At 35.9% G+C, this 24,293-nt stretch overlaps 1 long non-coding RNA gene across 2 annotated transcripts in view; it reads left to right on the plus strand.

Annotated features, from left to right (window-relative positions):
• LOC132013239 (uncharacterized) overlaps window positions 1–24,293 on the plus strand; it is a 288,073-nt gene that overhangs the window by 210,710 nt on the left and 53,070 nt on the right. The gene's annotated exons all lie outside the window — the stretch shown is intronic.

Genomic DNA, 24,293 nt, shown 5'->3' on the forward strand with positions numbered 1-24,293 from the left:
CACACCACACATGGGATTTCTGATTGGAAGAGCCAGTGGATATCTTGGATATATCCTCAGTCTAGTGTTTTTTAAAATGATGCTTTAGCCTAGAGCTTCATTTTAGTAACAGTAAGAATCACAGAGATGACTCCTTCACAATGTAGGGTGAGAACTATGTCTGGTTTCTGGTTTAACTTAAGCTACTTTTGAGGATATTGCATTATATGTGACAGACAGATGGGTTCTGACACAAGCTTAATTTCCCCTCTTCACTATGTGAATTAATTTGGTTTGCTATGGCTCAGAGCATAACAGCTTATAATGGCTTGGGTTTTGCTTTCTTTCATTGTACAGCATCAACTGCTTCTCTTTTTTGTTTTGTTTCGTTTTTGTTTTTGCTTTTATGTTATTACCTCCTATCTTTCTTATTTGCAAGTATACTCAAAGTTTACTTTACCAACTGAATTGCTTGAGGGAAATTACTTCCTTCACTCTTTCTCAAGATGATCTACTACCAGTTATCCCTTATTACGGATATCTCTCCTGGGTGTCTCGGCTTTCATTGTCTGCTTGCTTTTCCTTTTTACAGTGGACCATCTGTATCTTGTCTCTGCTATGGTACCACTTCCCATGTATTAAATCGTTGCCATGTATTACCTTGCTTTCACAGTAATCCTGCAAAGAGGTGTGATTATCTGTTTTACAAATAAAAATCTATGATCTGAGAAATATAGCTACTTTTCTAAGGTCATGCATCATGATTTAAATCTATGTTTATCAGAATTTAAAGCTTAGAGTGACTGAAAAGATATTTTATCCATTTCCCATTGTAATGAGAAAAGACTATTTGAATGGAAGAAAATATTTAACTGTCATAAGACAGGGGGCTTTGCCATTGGACTGCTTAAGCTCAAGCTCTGGCTCCACCTTTGTTATCTAACTAACTTTGAATAAGTTACTTGAGCTTTCTGGGATGTAGTTTCCTCATCTGTAGAAGGATATAATTCTATCAACTAATTTTCTGTGATATTGTGAGGACTAAATGTGATATATATGATATCACTGTTAAAGGACAGTGGCTGGCCTATGGGAAGAGCTTAGTACATGCTAGCTTCTATTATTATTACTGTTGTTGTTATAAATAACATAAATGTTTCCTAGCGGAAAAGTAGTTTACTAAACAGAAGCATTCATGTCATGGTACTTATTCTGAAACATCAGTGAAATTTCCTCAAGACTTTAGAAGTTCAGAGGCTAATGTATTTAACTATTTCATACCCACAGTCATATGGGGCCATCGGTATGCTAGAAGAAAGAAAGGAAATTTTGTCTTTAAATGAGTGCTTTCCAAGCAATGGTAATATTACCCCTCTACTTCTGTCCTGACTCTGTTCTCAAATATGAAGTGGAATATTCATTCACCAGTTACCACACAATGCATGAAGTAGTCTCATCCTATAAAACCCTATTCCTGGAAAACAACCTTGGCTTGGCTTTGGCGATTCTAAATGTGAGGGTCAGAGTCCAAAACTGACTCCCTGGAAAGGCTGTTCAGACAGCAGTGAACAAATCACTCTCCAGCCGGGAGAATTCCCGGACAAGCTGGGCAGGGTCAAGACTCTCACTTCCCATAAATCTCCTACCAGCCATTGTCCTTCTTTCTGGGAATCACCACCATTGTTTTCCCTCTTCTCTTAATCCCTTCTTCCCTCATACCCTCTTCACCTCCCATCCACATTCCTTCCTCCTTTTCTTCGATTAGGGAATTAAAACTATCAAAACCAAATATAAAGCTAACACCTTGGTAGGTTCCATATCTTTATATTATGTGTACATTGTGTATTTAAAGTTGGGAAGTTAGGATTTCAAGGGGAGGGACCATGTCTTGTCCTGCTCTGAGTGATAACTAAAACACTGAGAATCCCACACTCTGCCAAGGCCATAGAGCCACTGAGGAGCATCATGTTCTCAAAACAAACAAACAAACAAACAAACAAATACATATTCATGGGTTAATTTTATTCAGCACTCCATGGCATTGACCATAATATCTCAGATATATTTGTAGAAAAATTATATTGAAATAATAATTATAAAAACAATGAAAAAAAATGGGCTTTCAATCTCAATTTCAATTGGTTTGTCTACAAAAGAAAAATGATGTCTACAAAAGAAGAAAAGAATGCTCTGACACCTCAACCAACAAACACCCTCTACTTTGCTGTAAAACATCTATTAAACGTGTGGTGCTCTGAATTATTTAAAATACTGACATTAGTTCAAACTGTCCTTTTTGAATTGAGTATTTCCTGCTGTTTGCCTATATTGGAACATTCCTCACCTTGGTGAGGTGAGTCAGCCGTTTCCAGTTCTCTGGCTTATTAACTGACTTGTCCCTTTGCCAGTGGTTTCCAAACACAGGAGTGAGGCAAAATTTCACTGGTATGAGGTAAAAGGAGAAAAAATAAGGAGAAGGGTAGGGACTTTTTCTTAGGGGTAAATTTATTTAATTGAAAGGAAGACCATTTACTCTGAAATTATGTAATTTCTGTGTTCTGTGACAAAGAGATTTTTCTTTTATGAAAAGATCTACAAAAGAGAAAAATTGAGGAACCATAGCCTTAATGTGGGAAGTGTGAAATGGAGAAACTTCTCTAGGACACACATGGGGTGGGACAGTATATGTATGGTTTATAGCCATGCACCCACCTCAAGGAATCAAGTAACAGGACAGTTCCTCAAGGAGGCTTTTAATGGGGACTTAGTAGGACGTGTTAGCTCCAATCAGATGGTTGCTAAAGCAGAGGAGTTACTGAAACAGAAGGGGCAGCTATTCCATCCTTACAGACAAAACTTTATTTTTCATATTGCCTTTTGGGGTTGTATTTTCTTCCTCTGAACTATAGCTGGTGTCCTTTTTAACCTGATTTCACTCGAATAAAACTGTTCCCTAGGGACAGCCTTGATGAGTAGTCAACAAATTAAAACAGGAAATGAATGAAAAGAAAAAAATTCTGTAATGATATTTCTAATAGTAATGATACTTAAAATGAATGTCATGGCTCAAGTTTTCTAGAAAAGAGAATGCAGGACAGGGCTTGATTGATGATGCTTTGTTTGGATGTGAAATTTCAGTACAGCAAAAAAGAAAAAAGAAGTGCTTTCACCTGCACAGTGCATTGAATCATCTCAACAGAAATAAAGCAAGTTAGCAATCTAATCAAAATTTTGAGAAGGTGCTTTTAAATTCCATTTTTGGATGTCCTTAGGGTTTCCATGATAACTGAGTGAGCGAATGTACGCAGACAGGTGAATGACTGGCCCAGGTGTATGTAGTGGGAGAGTGGCATAGGGGCATTCAAAATCAGGCTGGATTGCTGAGCTGATGGGGCCTTCATCATCCCTGCAAACTGGCAGCACAGGACTTTTAGAGGAATATCTGGGACAAGGATTATTATTCTAGTTTTGGACAAAGAGAAAATAGATGCATTGTAGAGTTTAGTAATCTGTCCAAAAACAAGCTAGCAAATCAAACTCATTGTATGAAAAGAAAGAAGAAAAACCAAAGTATCATAATGGATGCAGAAAAGGCATTTGATAAAATCCAACCCATAATTATTACTGTTATTATTTTTATGATTAAAAAAAGCACAAAACTCTCAGCAAACTAGGAATAGAGGAGAACTTCCTCAACTTGATAAAGAACATCTACAAAAAGCTTCAGAAAACTTCAGATTCAATGGTGAAAGAACTCAAAGATTTCCTACTGAGATGAGGAATAGGCAAGGATGTCTCCTTTTCCTACTTTCTTTTACATTGCGCTAGAAGTCCTAGCTAATGCATTCAGACCAAAAAAAAAAAAAAAAAAAAAAAAAAAAAAAAGGAAATAAAAAGTATACAGATTGAGAAGGAAGAAAATGTCTTTGTAGATGACATGATTGTCCATGTATGTAGTAAATACCAAAGAGTCATCAAAAATGCTTGGAACCAATATGCTATTGTAGCAAGGTTGCAAGATACAAAGTTAATCTACAAAAGCTAATTGCTTTTTTATATGCCAGCAATGAGCAACTATAATTTGAAATTAAAAACATAGTACTATTTGCATTATCACCCCTTCCCCAATGAAATACTTAATTTTAAATCTAATAAAATATGTACCAAATTTATATGAGGAAAAGTACAAAAATCTCTTGAAAATCAAAGAATAATTAAATGAACAGTTCCTTCATGTTCATTGATAAGGAGAGTCAATATCATTGAGATATCTGTTCTTCCTAATTTGATCTGTAGATTCAATGTAATCTGAATAAAAAACCCAGAAAGTTATTTTGTGGAGAAACTGATTTAAGGTTTACTTGGAGAGGCAAAGACTCAGAATAGCCAATATGACATTGGCAGAGAGAAACAAAGTTGGAGAAATGATACTACTCAACTTCAGGACTTATTGTAAAGCTATATGGATCATGATACAGTGGTATTGGTGAAGGAATAAACAGACCAATAGAACAGAATGGAGGTGGTAGGAGCCCTGGGGAGCTGAAAGGGGTCCTCTTGACCCAAATTATCACCTTCTCTACCTGGTGGGTCCGGTATTAGTGACCCATTTTTTGTGTTATAAAGTCCATCTTTCTGTGTATTTTACAAGCAGATTAATCCCAGCCCTAACCCTGCTTTCGAATACAGTTACCCATAAGAATTATACCTTCAGACATAAGGTTCATTAGTGCGTATTTTTCAGGGCAAGGGAGGGAAACCAGAATCTAGTACAAATCAGGTGTTCAATATATTTGTTAAGTAAATGGGTGGATGATCAATAACTTCAAAGGAGAGTGGTGCAAGGATAAATAGAGCTGTAGGTGCACAGAATTGTGTTAGGGTCATGAAAAAACACAGGATTTATGGAGAGAAGTTCCAAAGATAGATTTGCCTACTTCACACTTACACTTGAGACTTGCCCTGGAAACGCATTTCATCTCCATCTTTTTTTTTTTATTAGTCATTAATTTATTAAGTAACTACTATGTGCTACAAATTGCACTCAGTATCAGGGATTCAATGGTGAGTACACAAGGACTGAGGACTGGTTTCTCGCTAAATGCCCGCACAGCAAATTAGACACCAAGCTTCCACCCACTTACCTACTCTTGGCACTCTTATGTACTGACCCAAAATTCAAGATAGAGTTTAAATATTTCTTTCATCCAACTTCCCAACCTTTGCTGCTTTGAAGACTGCTAAAGTAAAAACTTTGTTGGTTTTCCTACTGTGAATAAATGCTGCCCCCTTCTGGAACACTGACAGAAATGTAAAAGACTGACTTGGAGCTGTGAAAACTTTATACAGAGTTTGTGGAAAGTTAGAGTTAGAAAGGACTGTAGTTTAATCTCATTGTTTTATCGATGGGGAGTTAGACGCTTGAGAAGGTCAAGTTGCTGGTCTCTATCTTGGATGAGGAGAGAGAGGACTGAATGTTATGCTTTCAGACTCTTAGTTCATGATAACTCTTTTCAAGTTTACTAGGCTAGAGATATGGTTATTGATATTTTTATTGCTCTTACATATTATTTCCCTTTCATTTTCCATCACGCTCAGTCATGATTTATCTCTTTCCTACTCCCCTTTCCATAGTCTAATGATGGACAGACTCATCTTGAGGAATCAAAACAGGTTAAGAGCTGTCTCAACCAGTCTGTGTCTATGTATCCGTGCATCTTCTGAATTTTTGGCTCCCTGAATGTCTTCTATCTTTTATAGATTTCTGAACGAGAGAGTTTAAAGCCCACTCCCTATTTCTGTATTTAAGTCTTTAGGATAAGCCTCACATTGTCTTCTCTTTCATTCAGATAGTCATTCAGCAAATATTTATTGCTTACCATTAAGTGTTGGATGTTGTGAACACATAAACAAAAACGATAAGTTCTCTCTTCCCCAGAGTTATCACTAATTGGGGACAATAGAAAAGTAAACACATGATCAGAGGCAGCTGTGCAATGAGGCCATCCAAGAGAAGTCTCAGAGAATGGAAGGAGGCATCTAACTCAGACAGAAGGAGGGAGGAGGCTGCCTGGAGGTAGTGGTTCCTTACCTTTCAAATTTTTAAGGACCTCATGTAAGATTAAGAAGGAGTACAAATGTCAAACTGTAAGCAAAGTTTAATAGATATTCTTACTCAACTCTTCCTCCTTGAGAGACCTCAAGTATTTATAAATCTCAACGTACGAATATCTACTTAATGAAATTCAAGGTTATAAACATCTTATATAATAAATGAGGCCACATTTTAGATGTCAAATAAATCATTCAGAAACACTATTTAAAATAAAATTATACTATTTAATTTTCATTCCATCTACTTCCGTAATTGATATTCACATATTTATACAGCTTAAATTTATAACGATCTCTAAAGCCCTTTGCTTTACTGAGAATCTGTATTAACTTGTGCAGCAAACTCTGTAGGCTGTCCAGTTAAGAAAAAGCCAAAATAAAACTAGAAGAAGACCTATAAGTGGGAGTGGAAATCAATTAACGTGCTTGCAAGTGCTCGAAGAATAAAGGCTATTTATCTGTGTTAACAATGCCTGGAGAAACAACAACAACAATGCATGAAAGTCTGTTTCAGTATATTACAGAGACTTTTTTTTAGGAGAGAAAGAGAGGTTGCTGACTCCTGACTTGGGCAACATTTTTTAATCCCTCCAAGATCCAAATAAAGGGCTACCTCTAGCCCGTGTCTTTGTGCAAACTGGAAAAGGCACATCCTTTGGGCCAATGTATCCCCACAGACACTAAGCTTGGTGGACAGAATGTGAGAAGAATCTCAGCCCTCTCTTACCCCTTAGTCTGGTTTCCTTGTGTGGTGAGCGAACTGCCCAAGTATATGCAGATCCTGGGCCAGGTACATACATACACACACATACACATACATACATATATTACATAAGCTGTATTATACAGAATCTAATGTTCCATGTTTGGAAGAGAGATTATTGTCTCAGTGATCACAGATACTCTCATTAGAGATACAAAGAAGAGGAGAAATTTTAGCTGCTAACTAGACATCTGTTATAAATGTCATCCAGAATGGCCTGGGGCTGTTCATGTTCCATGAAGCACAACATTGATTTTTTGGAAGTTTTCTCTTGCTTGTGACTGAGATTCCAAACAGGAAGCCACCGTCTTCTTAGAGCATTCTGAAGCCCAGAGCTTGAATTCACTCAGGTGGCTACCTGCAGAGGGCTGTGTGGACAGCCGATGACAAGAGGTGCTGAGACCATTCCTGACCCACTGAGCACACCAGAAGCACCAGCTCTCTTGTCTCTCTTTTGTATTCTTTCACTTCCCAAACCCTTGCTATTTCTTCTAGAAGAATAAGCTCAACATGTATCTTCCAAAAATATTTCCACTATGGTTCAGCTTAATTTAGGAAAACACCAATCAACACACAAGGTAAAGTAATTAATTTTTCACCCCTCAGGCCAAAGCCAAAGAAGATAAATTTTACACCTACCTACACACACACACACACACACACACACACACACACACACTCAGACATCCTGGGTATGCTTCCACTTAGGGTGTGTGACCTGATAGTGTTTTCTGCCTGGAATGCTTTGCCTGGAATGATTTTGTTTAATGATGTTGACGTGCAATGAATATCTATTGAATTAAATTGAACGCTGAAGGTGGTGGGAATTGCTGACCTGTAAGTTTATTTTAAATTTAACATTTTTTTAAAAACTACGAAAAAATGTTTCTTTATAACTATGCCTTCTATTTGAGGCTGATGTTTATTATCTTTCATTATTCATATGTAGTTTTAAATGAGCTTATAGTATTTTTTCCAAATACTTACGCTGACCCCAAATCTGGCAGATAAGCCTGCTCCTATGCTTGGTAGTAACTTCTGAGTTACCAGATGTGAGTGTGTGTGCACATGTGCATGTGTGCATATGTGTGTGTATGTGTGAAGTTCTTGGGGGTGTCCAAGTCACTAGAAGATGAGATCGCTAAGTGCTAGATGGATAGACAGCAACCTTGATCTAGACACTTTGGAAAGCTATTCCTCTAGGAACCTTGAAATACTGCTTTCTCATGTACCTTATACTGTTTAATTATCCCCTGATTCCAGCCTTCTCCAAAGAGATTTTCAAAATTACTTGGACTGGCCAAATTGGGGTGGAAATCATCTTTGGAAAAGGCAAACACAAGAAAATTTTAGCATGAGGTTGAAAGTTTACATTGATAATCTTTCAAATCTTTCAGTAAACCATAAACTGGTTTCAAAGCTTACAGCTACATTCTAGGATATCTACAATTTTAAGACAGATTGCTCTTTTATTTTATATTTTTCTTAATGATACAGCTTCATGATTATGAATCTAACCACAATTAGCTGGATTATGTCTCAGATTTGCCACTTACCAGGAGTGTGACTTGGTTAAGCCACATTTATAATTAAGTTCTATAAACTTCTCTAAGCCTCAGGTTAATTATAGCTAACTGTAACTGTAACTACAGTTAAGTTAACTTATAGGTAAGTTCTATAACTTCTCTGGGCCTCAGGTTTTCACCCATCATTTTTTTTTTTTTAAGTTTAAGTGTTTAATCATGATCCAGCAGGATTGTACTTTGCGACTGTAGCTGGAAGAAAGCCCGGTGATCCTGGTAGGCAGGAGGAAAGGCTGACAAGAGAGCTTGGTAGAGCTGGTCACCACCAGAAGGTACCACAGGATTTACTTCCAAGAGTTACTGACAAGAGTTCATGAGATCCTTGTAAAGTGCTTCATGAAGCGAACTCTTAGTAAATGTCAGCTATAATTATATAACAGGATAGGATACGTTTAATATATTCTTAAGTAGGCCCTCTGCAATGTTCCTTTGCTTTACTTTTCTATCTAGAAGTGTCACTTGGCAACTCTGTTGAAGCTTCCTTTGTGGACTTTGTGGATCACTGGAGGATGGTTGTAGAGACCATGATGTTGGTAGCAGGAGCCTGCTAGATTCTTATTTTAACATGTGATGAGTCCAGGAGATTGTGGCGAATTATACCAGAATTTTACTGTATTGTTTGAAACCAAACCAAATCTTGCGACCACATGCTGCCACTGTCTGCCGTTTGGAGCTGCATATGACCCCTGGTGTCCTCATAATTAATTTTCTTCCTCTCATTTCTTGGTTTTCCTTTTCAAGACATTAAATATTCAAGGTAGAAGGAGAAACAACATTTTTTTGGTACCTACTCTAAGCTGGAAATAGAATGAGTCTCTAGCTCACCACAGCACTTTCCATCTCTATTTTACAAATGACAAGCTGAAGTGAAGAGGTTGAGTTATTTACTCAAAGTCGTACAGCATTTAAGCGGCCAGTTACAGATTCCATTCCTGATCTCTTTTGCTCTGAAGCCCCCAACTCTTTGTGAATTAGAAAGCTGCCCTTCAAGGCCAAAGATGATTTTACCCTCAATGCCAAGACTACTGCTACCCCTCCTCCAAACACGCTCTGTTATCTTCTACATTTCATAACCGTACTTATTTTTCAGGTGTTAGCACAATGCTATGTTCTCCATCTCCCTTATCATGCTGCAAATAATTTTCTTGCAAGACTGTTGTCCATCTAGCATGTAATGGAAGTTAGAGGCATGTCTTATTATGTGGCTAACACTCTTCTAGGCACTGATGAAAAAGGAGTAACACATGCAAAGAAAGCAAGGTTTCCTCCAGACGAAGAAGTCTTCCAAGTTTCCTATGGCCAATACTCCTTTGATTTGGAATAAAAATAGATTGACAAAAGTAAGAAAATTTAAGCCATTTACTCAGCATCAGTTTTGTGGCCAGCCCTCTGTGCTATGTATATATCGACTCAAGTTATGTAACTGAGGTAGCAGAAACACAAAAAAAAAGTCACCAAATCCATAACTGTGCATATTTAGAGCTGGTGCCTAGTCTAGGGAGTTAGGTGACTAGATAGAGGCAAACATACACACTCACTAGTGAAATGGAATAATCATATGTTGAGCAAACAATGAACTACAATCATGGAAATCTTGGAAAGGATAGAGACAGGTAGAGACAACAAGGAAACTACCTAATCTGGAGAAGTGCATTTAAGCTGAGACCTTGAAGCTTATCAAGGAGTGGAGGAAACATGTCTCAGGAAAAGAGAACAGCAAGTCCCAGAGTCTGTGATATGAAGGACCATCGTTGTAATCCAGGAACCGAAAGACTGAAATGTGACCAAGTAACCTGATTATATAAAAACTGTATCCTGAGGGCTACAGAATGACGGCTAGGAAGCAATTTTTACAGGAAGGAAAGACATGACCTGAATTGCATTTTCCTTTTTCAATAATCTTTTAAAATTCTAAAATGATCACAAACTTACAGAAAATTTTTAAGTATGGAAAAGAAACCTGCTTACTTTTTTGAATGGGAGGGGACCATTTGAGCAAAATTTGGTGACCTGTTGCTCTCTAACACATTTAGTATGTACTTCTCACAAACAAGACATTCTCCTACATAACCACAATACAACCTCCAAGATCAGAAGATTAATATTGATATATTACTACCAACTAATCCTCAAAACCCAAACAAGTTTCACCAGTAGTCCCAATAACATCCTTCTGCTGTTAATGACTTAGCTGTCATGTCTCTTTAGGTTTCTTCCGTTTGGAGCAAGTTCTTTAGTATTTCCTTGAATTTCATGACTTGGAGCCTTTTGAAGATTACAGGCCAGTTGTTTTATAGAAGTCTTCTTAGTGAAGTTTGTCTAATGTTGCCTCATGATTAGAGTCAGGTTATGAGCCTTTGGCAGGATTATCAGTGAAGTGATGCTATATTCTCACTGTATCCTATTGGCTGTCACATGATAACAATTTGTCCCATTCCTAATAACATTCAGTTGACCACTTTGCTTAGGGTGCTGTGTACCAGGCATCTTAACTTTAAAGTTACTGTTTTCCCCTTATAATGAATAAATACTTTCCAGGTGATACTTTGAAACTGTATAAATATCTTCTTCCTCATCAAAATAATTGAATTACTTATTAATTTGTATCTCTGTTGACTCATAGTTTCCTGCTTTATTCAGTGTGTTATAATTTAACATTTTTATTTAGATGCTCGAATTGTCCCTCTCCCCAATTTGTTCATGGAGCCCCTTTGGATGAGCTTTTGAATCCTTTTGACATGTCCCCTTCATCTTTCGAACACTTGCTTACCTTCTGGAGCAAAGGTGCCTCTTGCACATTCCCTCATCCAGTGCTGAAACTTGGTGATCTCAAGGACCTCAGCTCATTTTGGACACAGTATTTGGACATTAAGTTATGGGACCTGGAAGTGCTCAGTATACTACTGGGATGTTTCTGTTTCAGCCCTCACAGTGGACAGAGCTAACAGTGTGTGTGTGTGTGTGTGTGTGTGTGTGTGTGACATACACCTTGTGTTATTGGATTGGAACTGCAAGTATCAGTGTGGACTCGTGATTTTTAGAATATTTATGGATTGGGAAAGAAATAAAATAAATGTGTATGTGTACATGCATGTATATGTACACATACTCTAGTTTTCTTCCTTCTCATATTTGTACCTCCCTCTTCCATTAGTAAGAAGCTGGTTCACAGTACTCTTTCTGTGTTCATTTGATAAACCTGGTGTGCAGCAGATCTCCCAACTCATTGCCACCCCCTCCTGCACAAATTCCTCCAACCCCCTATTTGGGCCCTGACACCCTGTGACAATTCAAGGATGCTAACCTCATTCTGCTTTGGGTTCAACTCACAGTGCCAAGCCCCCTGTCCACATGGATGCTCTCCTCACCTGCTCAGGCTCTGACTTCCAGGGCCAGGCCACCATAAAGAGACTTGCCCGTCCTGCTTAGGTACTGGCACAACATGGCAAGCTGCCCTTCTTGGTGGACACGTTTCTCATCCTGTTTGAGCTCTGATTCCCCACTGTAGTCTACTCCCTTACCCCCTCATGGATGCTCTCCTCACCCTGCTCTAGCTTTGACATTCCATTCTGGGAGACCTTGAGTCAGAAATATGCCTTTTATGCTACTGGAATAACAAGGAGGCTAGTGTGCCTTAAATGGAATCAGTGATGGAGACCAAGAGGTGAGGACCAACTTGGATATGGCCTATGGGGCTATTTTAAAGACTTTGGCTTTTGTTCTAAGGGAAGTAGGAAACAACTGGAGGTTTCTAGTGACATGATCTAGCATGTTTTAGGAGAATCCATCTGATGCTGTACTATGACTAGATGAAAGAGGGACATGTAGATATAATGTGCAGTGTATTATTACAGCATACGTACAACATATGGATATACTTTAAATAAATAAATAAACATACACTGGAGTGTGTTAAAATTTTATTATCTACAGTGGTACTTAGAATTATATCTGAAAATCATTGTTCACAATGGCAAGAAACCCAGCAGCTGACTAGTATTACTTGGGAAGAAATTAGACTTCTTTTGCTCCTAGGTTCAAAGACCTAATTAGTGAGAATACCTTCTAGAAACAAAACACTTATGATACACTAGTGTTTCTACAACACTAATGGGAAGAGAGAAATTTGGGTGGGATTAGGTTATTGAATGTGTGGGGATGCTCTGTGTAAAGATATGAAGGGGTAATGCTAGTATGTGTATGATTAACTTAATGTTGTTCTATATTATTATGGACTTCTAAAACAACACTGAGGCAATCCAGCATTTAGTAATTTGGTATCTATATGAAAATAGTACCTTTTCCATTCTTATTTACACATGTAACTTATATTTGTGTAGTTTATATTCCTTTTAGAAATAATCAGAAAATAAACAAAAAATAGATAAAGAAGAAATGTATCCATTATAGCATACTATAAAGATAGCTGCTGATAACACTTTAATTACATATTTATGTTCTTGTAATCATATTGCAGTGTCCCAAAAAATTACACAAATTATTAATGCATTTTTGATTATACAGTAGTATATAAATAAGCAGTTTTTAGTTTGAGCCTTAAGTTTGTCTTCTAACATATTAAAATAATTACTTTAAAATGTTTTTATTCTGGGGTGCCTGGGTGGCTCAGTCACTCAAGCTTCTGACTCTTGATTTCAGGTCAGTCTTGATCTTAGGGCCACGAGTTCAAGGAGGCCCAACACGGAGCTTACTTAAAAACAAACAATCAAACAAATAAAAATAAAATGTCCTTACTCTGATTCTTTTATAAGGGTTCTACTGAAATATTCTAAAGGGGGTAAGTATATATTTTAGATTGGGGAGATACACAGGCATATATTTTGAAAAATGGGATAAGCTTTCTAAATTATTTGATTTGGGGGACACCTGAGTGGCTCAGGTGGTTAAGTGTCTGATTTTGGCTCAGGTCATCATCTCAGGGTCCTGGGATAAGGTCCTGCGTTAGGCTCCCCACCTACCGGGGAGTCCATTTTTCCCTTTGCCCCTCCCCCTGCTCGTGCTTATTCTCTTTCTCTCTCAAATAAATAAATAAAACCTTTTAAAAAATAAATTAAAATAAATTGTTTTATTTTTATTTTTTATCTTGGTATTAGTTCATGATCATCTATTTATTTTTGGTAATTAATACACAGTCTCAGTAAAATTTTTAATTGGTGTATAGTATTCTACAGTATGATAATTTAATAGGCCATTATTTTTTGGCAGATCTTTGTTGCTTAGGATTTATATCAATTATAAGAGCACTGTCATTTCTATCTTTATTGGCACATCTTTGTGCACTTGCCTAATTTTATTCCTATTCTGGCTCTAATCAAATAGAGGCTATATTTTCCCAGATATCCTTATTTTGCAAGAAGTGATAGAATGAACTTATTGTTTTTATGTTTAAAATATATAACTTTGTGGTGGAGTAGATGCAAAATATGCATACATTTTAAATATGAAACTGGGTTTCAAAGAAATTTCAAGCTGTTAGCAGGTCACTTCAAGAGTGGGGAGCATAGGGGCACCTGGGTGGCTCAGTGGGTTAAAGCCTCTGCCTTCAGCTCAGGTCATGGTCCCAGGGTCCTGGGATCAAACCCCACATGGGGCTCCCATCTCAGCAGGGAGCCTGCTTCCTCCCCTCTCTCCTGCCTCTCTGCCTATTTGTAATCTCTGTCTGTCAAACAAATAAATAAAATCTTAAAAAAAAAGTGTGAGAGAATGGGAGGAAATTTACTTGCATCATCAGTTTCTTTTTTAATAAATTTGAGAAGCATTTAAGATATAAGACTAAAAGAATTTTTAGATCAAGTAGCATTTCCATTTTTATAACTTTTTATCCGTATTGCAAATGTTTCTCTAGACAGGTTATACCACTTTGTCCTATATTTATAAAAACTGTGCAAATTTGCTGAAGGGTGGTATAATCTTCCAATGATTATATTTAAAGGTATATTTTAACAAGAAAAACATAGTGGGCACAAATGTCTATTACTTAAGATTTCAACATTTCTCTTTCTTACCATCCTATTTATGTCCCCATCTCGAGATGTTATTCATATACAAAGCCTCTTCGAATACTTAGCTACTTTTTAGTAAATAAAATTTTGTTCTCTCTCTGACTCCATAATTAGGAAAGGATTAAGTAAATTTCAGAATTACTCCATGAGGGTGGTCATACCAGCTGCACCCAAATTTTTTTTTAAAACTGCTTATGAATATCCAGTTTTATTTTTAAATGAAATCATCACATTTCACATTGACTTTGATTAAGGAGAAGAAAAAAAAAACTTCCCCAGCTTTTCAGACAGCTGTCAGCCTGATTACAGTTTGAAATGCATATTGTTTTGTGAACATAGCAATGAGAACTATTAAATATTCAGTACTGCAGGAAATGATTAAATAATGGCCAATATTCCAGTTTTGAATTAGAAAGAACACAAGTACTACACCTGTTGTGAGAAAAAAAAAAAACCCTTTTGTAATTCATGAAGGGCCTTTCCCATACCAGTATAACTTTTTTAAATTTCATGAATAATTGGCTTAATTGTATCTATAGTCACTGTACAGATGTTTTTTAAGCTTACAATTATGATGTAAAATCTAATAAATTAGGTAGACTCTTGCTCTCTGCAAGTATGATAGTCTTATCTTTGCATCTCTATAACAATTAACACAATATCTGGCATAAAAAAGAAACCAATATAAGGGTCTTAAATAGGTGAGATGTGGCATGTAGCCCCCAAATTAGGATATAAAATTAAAATGTCCACTTCAGAGATGATTTTCAAGTCCCCTAATTTAATCAGTATTAATTGAATGTCTACTATAAGCTAGGTACTGTGGATATAGTGGAGAATAAACTAAACAGAGTGCCCAATATGTATATTCAAGAAACTTAACTGTATTTGTGTTAATGAGACTAGCATGTTTCCCAAATCCCATCTTTCTCTATCAAAAAAGATAATCTTCTTTCTCAACTCATAATTGAGACCCACTAGCATCCATGTTCATCAGTGATGTTGATCTGTAATTCTCCTTTTCAGTAGAGCTTTGTTTAGTTTTGGGATCAAGGTAATGTGGGCCTCATAGAATGAGTTTAGAAGTTTTCCTTCCATTTCTATTTTTTGGAACGGTTTCAGGAGAATAGGTATTAATTCTTTAAATTCTTGGTAGAATTCTTCTGAAGCCATCTGGTTCTGGGCTCTTCTTTGTTGGAAGATTTTTGATTAGTGCTTCAACTTCTTTGCTGGTTATGGGTCTGTTCAGGTTTTCTATTTCTTCCTGTTTCAATTTTGGTAGTTTATATTTTCTAAGAATGTATCCATTCCTTCCAGATTGCCTAATCTGTTGGCATATGATTGCTCATAATATTCTAATTGTTTGTATTTCTTCAGTGTTGGTTATGACCTCTTCTCTCTCATTAATTTTTTTACTTCTTTTTTTTTAAGATTTTTATTTATTTATTTGACAGAGAGAAATCACAAGTAGACGGAGAGGCAGGCAGAGAGAGAGGGGGAAGCAGGCTCTCTGCTGAGCAGAGAGCCCAATGCGGGACTCGATCCCAGGACCCTGAGATCATGACCTGAACCGAAGGCAGCAGCTTAACCCACTGAGCCACCCAGGCGCCCCTAACTTTTTTACTTCTTTGGGTCCTTTCTCTTTTCTTTTTGATAAGTCTGGTAAGAGGTATATCAATCTTATTTGTTCATTCAAAGAGCCAGCTCTTAGTTTTGTTGATCTGTTCTACTGTTTTTTTTGGTTTCTATTTCATTGATTTCTGCTCTAATCCTTATTATTTCTCTTCTCCTGCTGGATTTAGGCCTTATTTGTTGTTGTTGTTGTTGTTTTTCCATCTCCATTAGGTGCAAGTTTAGCTTACGTGTTTGAGACTTTTTTTCCTTCTTGAAGAAGGCCTATATTGCTATATAATTCCTTCTTAGGATGACCTTTACTATAAGCCAAAGGTTTTGAACTGTCATGTTTTCATTTTCATTTGCTTCCTTGTATTTTTTAAATTCTTCTTTGACTTCCTGGTTTACTAATTGATTCTTTAGTAGAATGTTTTTTAGCCTCCATGTATTTGTGGTCATTCCAAACTCCTTCTTGTGGTTGATTTTAAGTTTCATAGCATTGTGGTCTGAAAATATATGCATGGTATGACCTCAATCTTTTTGTAACAGAGACCTGACTTGTGACCCAGCATGTGATCTATTCTGGAGAATGAGCCATGTGTACTCAAAAAGAATGTGTATTCTGCTGCTTTAGGATGAAATGTTCTGAGTATAACTGTTAAGTCCATCTGGTCCAGGGTGCCCTTGTTTCCTTATTGATCTTCTGCTTAGATGATCTGTGCATTGCTTTCAGTGGGGTGTTCAAGTTGCCTACATTATTGTATTATTATCAATGGGTTTCTTTAGTTTTGTTATTAATTGGTTTATATATTTGGTTGCTCCTAATTTGGGGTGTAAATATTTATAATTGTTAAATCTTCTTGCTGGATAGATCCCTTTATTATGGTATAGGGTCCTTCTTCAGCTCTCATTACAGTCTTTGGTTTAAAATCTAGTTTGTCTAATATAAGTATGGCTACTCTAACTTTCTTTTCATGTCCTTCAACATGATAAATTGTTCTCCACCCCCCTCACTTTCAATCTTTGGTGAGAATTTTTGCATCCATGTTCATCAGTGATATTGATCTGTAATTCTTTTTAGTGGTGTTTTTGTTTAGTTTTGGGATCAAGGTAATGCCGGCCTCATAGTATGAGTTTGGAAGTTTTCCTTTGGAATTATCTTTGGGTCTAAAATGTGTCTCTTGTAAGCATCATATCAATGGGTCTTGTTTGTTTGGTTGTTTGAATCCATTCCGATACCCCATGTCTTTTGATTGGAGCATTTAGTCCATTTAAATTCTGAGTAATTATTGAAAGATGAATATAGTGCCATTATATTACCTGTGAAGTCACTGTTCCTATAGATTTTTTCTATGTCTTTCTGATCTTTGTTACTTTTGGGCTGTCTCTCCACTCCTATTTACTATTTCTTGCATGGCTGATTTAGTGCTCAAATTTAGTGCTCCTTTAGTTTTTGTTCATCCTGGAAACTATTTCTCCTTCTATTCTGAACAACAGTCTTGCTTAAAGTATTCTTGAGTGCATATTTTTTGCATTTAGTACATTGAATATGTCATGCCAGTCCTTTGTGGCCTGCTAGGTATCTGTGGACAGGTCTGCTGCCAGCCTTATGTGTCTACCCTTGTAGGTTAAGGACCTCTTGTCCAAAACTTCTTTCAGGATTTTCTCTTTATCTTTGTAATTTGCAAGCATCATTACAATATTTTGAGGTGTTGATCTATTTTTGTTGATTTTGAGGGGTTTTCTCTGTACCTCCTGGACTTGAATGTCTGTTTCCTGCCCCAGATTCAGGAATTTCTCAGTTCAAATTTGTTCAAATAAACCTTCCACCTCTTTCTCCAACTCCTCATCTTCTGGGACTCCTATAAAACAGATATTTTGTTTTACAGAGTCTTGAGTTCCCTCAGTCTGAAGATGATCTAATAGGTTTCTTTCCCTCTTCTTTTAGGCTTCCTTATTTTGTCTAATTTTATCTTCTATACCACTGATATACTCTTCTGTTTCATTCATCCTCATTTTTATGACCTCCACTTGGGACTACATCTCAGTTATAGCATTTTTAATTTCAGCCTGACTAGATTTTAGTTCTTTTTTCTCAGCAGTAAGGGATTCTCTAGTGTCTCCTATGCTTTTCTCAAGCCCAGCTAGTATCCTTAGAATTGTTTTAAACTCTAGTTCAGACATTTTACTTATATCTGTATTGATTAAATCTCTGGCTTTCATTTCTTCCTGTTCTCTTTTTTGGGGTAAATTCCTCTCCTTGTCATTTTGGAAGGGAAAAAAATAAAGAAAGGAAAAAATAAATAAGATAAAGAAAAAATTAAAATTAAAAAATAATGTAAGATAAAATAAAATAAAATACATATAGACAGTGAGATACTAAGTGTGCTTTGTTCTGCTTGCTAGAAAAAGCTTCCAGGAGTCGTTTTTCTGGTTTGTAGATGTGCAGCTTCATTCTATAAGACTTTTGACTTTGTGGGTGTTCAGGATGATCCAATCTTTATCTAACTGTGTTCCAGTGAGGAGGCAGGCTTAGGGTTGCCCTACTCCACTGCCCTCTTACTGTTCCTCCTGTTTTTAATTTTTTTAGGACCTTCTCCTTCTTGCATTCCTGATTTTATACTGCTTATGTACATTCACAAGATTTTTGTTTTTCTTCAGTATATATACAGCTGAAAATTACTTCATTTTGTTTATACTTAACTGATAAGTTGGCTAATACAATTTTTCTATATTCCAAATCATTTTTTCATGACAGCAAATGTGTTTTTCCTTTGAATTTTAGCATCAGTATTATTGCTTGGATGCTAATCTTACTCATCTCCCTTTACAAGTAACTCTTGACAAGAATTTTGTCCTAAAAAGTTTTAAAATTTCATGAAGATGTGAACAGGTGTGAATCTTTTCCCTTCTTCTCATTTATTTTCTTTGACCCTCAGGAGGAATTTAAATATGAAGGTTTAAAAATGTCTTTAACTTGGGAAAAACATTTTTTTAAATTAAGTCCTGTCATTCATTGTCTCTGTCCCCACTCCCATGACCTTAGGAACTCCTACTGTAAGGATGTTATAAGGAGCAAACAAGAGGATTTGAAACCCTCCCAATTAACCAGAAACAAAACAAAACAAAACAAAATTTTAAAAGCCCACCTTTATTCTAGATCACTTATGGAGATCTGAACTTATCTTAGAATCTGCTCTACCTTATTTCCCAACTTCAATATCAACATTTTGAGGTCTACCTAGGAAAATTTTTGAAATTCTAACTGTAGCCAAAAGTTATAGCTAACTGCTAGGATGGAGGGGAGAGAGGACAACTGGTCCGAAGTGTTCCTCAGTTAAACACTTTGATGATTGATTTAAAGTCCAAATAGAGCTTGCAGCCTATGGCTTGATTTAGAGCTCTTCAAAGTAGAAGGCTCCTTAGTGCACTGTAGTGCTTTAGCTTCCATGGTTCTTGCCTTTCCATTAGGATGACCCATTTAAATTCTATGTCCCAGAAATCAAACAAGATCTCTAATATGTACATGATACACTCACTCATTTTCAGTGTTGACATAGAATTATTATGTTCATTATCCTTTTTACTGAAGTTTTAGGGTAATATGAAGAACAATGAGAAGTAAAATATATCCTCAGTCTGCTGACTGAACCAGACATCAACACAGGACAAATAGATACAGGGTTTTGAAATAGTATTTTTAATGTGTTGGGCTATTTTTATATAATCTATATCAAAATCATTACATTTTCCATTATTTAAATTCATAAGTAATATGTTTAACATGTACCTTTTACCTGATCCCTGAACCTTTCTTCAAGCTTCACAGGAATAGAAATAGAGTAGTAATAATGTATCAAGACCTCCTGCCTTGCTGTTAATAAGAGTGTACTCTTCTAGCCATTGTAAGTGATTAACTTCTGGGAGACAGAATTTGGATGGAATCATAAAGAGGTAATCACACAATAGTGTGGTTAGTGCTAAGATATGGCCAGAGAATTGTTCTTTCCATATATTTTCATTTCTTTTATAGCCACAAATGCCCAAATGTACTTTGCCTTTGAGGCATATCCAGAACACTATTATTCTTCTGCCAATTAAATTATTTTTACTTCCTAGACTTTTATTGATCCAATCCTCTGATTTCAGCACTTCAAGACTTGTCTAAAATCCAAAATTCTTCACAAAGTTTTCCTTAATTAATTAAAAAAATAGTTAACAAAATGTTCTCATAATGACAGGAATGATTTTTGTTGTACTTTTTTTAAAAAACAGCTTGAATGAGATATAATTCACATACCATACAATTCACCCATTTAAGTGTATACTTCAGTGGTTTTAAATATAGACACAGAGTTCTGTATCCACTGTCACAGTTAACTTTAGAACACTTTTATCACTTGAGAAAGAAGCTCCATACCCCTTAGCTGTCACTCTCTTGTTGTACCATCTCTCCTGCCCCTAGACCTAAGCAAGCACTAATTGTCTCTATAGAGTTCCTTGTTCTAAGCTTTCATATGAATGGACTCATATAATATATTCCATTTTATGGCCAAATAATAGTCTATTGTATAAGTATAGTACATTTGAATTATCAACTCATCTTTTGGTGGACATTGGGGTTGTTTCCACCTTTGGTTATTTTGAATAATGCTGCTACTCATGTGTAAGTGTTTGTATGAACACACATTTTCATTTCTTTATGAGTTGTAATTGCTGGGTCATATGGTATCGCTATGTATAACTGTTGGAGGAATGACTAGACTGTTTTCCAAAGCAACTATACCATTTTACATTCCTACCAGCAATGTTTCAGGGTTGTGATTTTCCTACATCCTCACCAACATTTGTTATCTGACTACTTTTGATTCTAGCCATCCTATAGGGTATGAAGTGATATCTCACTGTGGTTTTGATTTTCATTTCCATCATGACTAATAATGTGAGCATCTTTTCATGTGCTTATTGGCCGTTTATATATCTTCCTTGGAAATATATATACATATTCTTTGGAATATATAAATTCCTCAGAGAAATGTCTATTTCAATCTTTACCCACTCTTTAATTGGGTTATAATTTTTATAATTGAGTTGTAAGAGTTCTTTCTATATTGTCTATACAAATCTCTTATCAGATATATGATTTGCAAATGTTTTCCCCATTCTATGAATTGGCTTTTCACTTTCTGTAATGTTTCCTTTGACACACAAAAGATTTCAATTTTGATGAAGACAAATCTGTCTATTTTTTTCTTTTGTTTGTCTTACTTTTTGGTCATATATGGAAACTTTTTTCAAATCCAAGATCATTAAGATATACCCTCTATATTTTAGCTCTTATATTTAGTTATTGCTACATTTTGAGTTAATGCTTATATAATGTATGAGGTAAGGATTCAAATTCATTCTTTTATATGTGGTTATCCAGTTTCCAAGCATTGTTTTTTTGGAAAGACTATTCTTTCCTCATTGAATGTTCTTGATACCCTTAATTAAAATCTGTCAGCCATAGAACCTATTGTATTCTTATACTCTACAATGTACATTTATCTCTCTGCCTGCACATAAAGATAATGCTTGGTTTACTTCTGGGGAATATTAAAAATATCTATAACATTTACTCAGGCAGATAATCTGGAAAATATCTGTTACTTAGCTACATGCATAACAAACAACCACAATATCTCAGTGGCATAAGTATGTATTTAGCTTATGTAGCTGGAAGTTGGCTTGAGATTGTCTGATGTATACTGGATCTGATTGAGACAGCTTGGGTGGCCAGTTATTCGGCAACTATCTCTCATTTCCTGTCTAGAAATAGAGTGCCAAAGTGAGCATGCTTTTCTCATGGTTATGGTAGACCTTAAAGGGAACAAGTTTAACTGCATAGACACATTTCAAGCTTCTGCTGTGTGAAGTGCACATCTACTCTGTTCAGTGTTTAGTCTTTCCACTCCCATCCCTAAGTTGTTCACCATATTGTGAGATGCCATAATGTGAAATGCCAACATTTCATTAACACAAACAAATCACATGGTCAGGTCCACCATCAAAGTTGCAGGGAAGAATACTTCTGCTGTGAAGTTGAAGGAGAGGTGTTGAATACAGAATAATACTTCAACCTTTCACTCCACCCATTATGCAAAGCATGTTCCAGGAAAGAAAAACCCCAAAACTTTTACACTAGTTCCTCCATACTAATTCACTTATTACTTCTAAGAATTTTCTTTTGTCTATTTCATTGAGTTTTCACCATCCTGTCATGTCGTCTGTGAATAACTACAGCATACCATATTCTTCTCCAATATTTATGTCTTCTCTTTTTCTTGCCTTATTACATGGGTTAAGAAATTCTAGTTCAATGTTGAATAGAAGCAGTAAGATAAGGCATCCATCCTTTCTGTAATATTTCACCATTAGTTGTGATGTTGGCTGTAGGTTTTCTTTGATACATTTTATTATATTCAAGAATCTTCAAGTTTGCTGAGAGCTTTTACCATGAATGGTTGTTGGATTTTGTCAAATGCTCTTTCTGTAACTATTTTGAAATGATGATTTGTTTTTCTCTTAAGATATGAATCACATTGGTTGATTTTCTTACAGCTTTACTGAGGCATAATTGACATAAAATAAACTTCACATATTTAAAATGTGTAATTTGATGTTACAGCATTTGTATATATGCCTGTAAAATCATGTCAGTAATCAAAATGCTACACTTATCTATCACTTCCAAAAATTTCTTAATGGACCATTGTAATTCCTCCTACTTACCCTCCTACCTGTATTCTCTCCTGATCTCTACACACCTTTTTATCTACCTTCCAATACCATATGTTATTTCTCATTTTCTAGAATTTTATACAGATGGAAGCATAAGGTATGCACTATATTTTGTCTGACATCTTTCACTAAGCCTATTTATTTTGTAATTTTTCAACGTATAGTATGTAACAATTTGTTTTCTTGGATCATGCTTTCAGTGTTGAATCTAAGAAATCTTTGTCTAACCACAGGTCAAATATGTATTGTTGCAGATTTTTATAATTTTTAATTGAAAGATAGTTGACATATAATATTATGTTAGTTTCAGGTATGCAACATAGTGGTTTGACAGTTACATACATTACAGTATGCTTACCATGATAAATATAGTTACTATTGGTCACAATACAAAATTACTACAATATTATTGACTATGTGCCCTAAGCTATACTTTTCATACCACTGACTTATTTATTTTATAACCAGAAGTTTGTACCTCTTGATCCCCTTCACCTATTTCATCTATGTTCTTAGATTTTACATTTATGTCTACGGTCAATTTTGAATTATGGTGAAACTTTGTGATTATATTAGGCTACCTGGATAATCCAAAGTAGTCTCCCATCTCAGAATCCTTAACTTAGTTTTATCTGAAAACTCCCTGTTGCTTTGTAAGGTAAACTCTTCACCAGTTCAGAGGATTAGGACTTAGACATCTTTGGTGGGGTGGGGGGTGTTTGTTATTCTGCCTGCCACAGATAGAGTCTTCTAAGCAAACATCCCTGGATTTCTGTATTATTCAAGTAGCCTCCATGTCACTCTAAAATAGCTTAACTGATGAACAATTGGGGACAGAGTGGAAAGACTGAACACCAAACAAAACTTTATCACCAAAAACTCACCCAATTTGTACTGGAAAGAACATCAGCTTTAGAATAAATGGGATTTGGATTTGAATCTCTAATTGTTTCTATTACTCGCTCTACAACCTTGAACAAGTTACCTTATTCTCTACCTTCAGGCTTTTCATTTAATAATAAGGTAATAATGATTATCTTATAGGGTTATTTTAGGAACTAAACAGATAATGTAAGTTAAAATGCCTAGACAGAACCTAGCATATAAAATGTATGATAATTTACATTTCTCCCAGAAACCTTTGCTTCCACTGGGCTATATTTTTCTGACTAAAGAACATGCTGTATTTATTCTTGATGTTTATGTGCACTGAAATCATTCATCTTGATAGTAACATCATCGCTAGGAGCACATTAGCAGGGAGGTTAAAAGTTGTAGAGCCCTAGATCTAAACCTTGATATCGGTAAATGTAAGCTGTGTGAGAATAAGTATTCTTATATCCGGAATGAGGAGAATAATAGGTCTTGCCTAACTTAGTGGTGTGGCTGTGAGGATAATGGATGTTCCTGTGAGGTGCTTCTTACAAAGCTAAG

This window comes from Mustela nigripes, chromosome 3 (assembly GCF_022355385.1).
Source record: "Mustela nigripes isolate SB6536 chromosome 3, MUSNIG.SB6536, whole genome shotgun sequence".
In the NCBI taxonomy this organism is placed as follows: Eukaryota; Metazoa; Chordata; class Mammalia; order Carnivora; family Mustelidae; genus Mustela; species Mustela nigripes.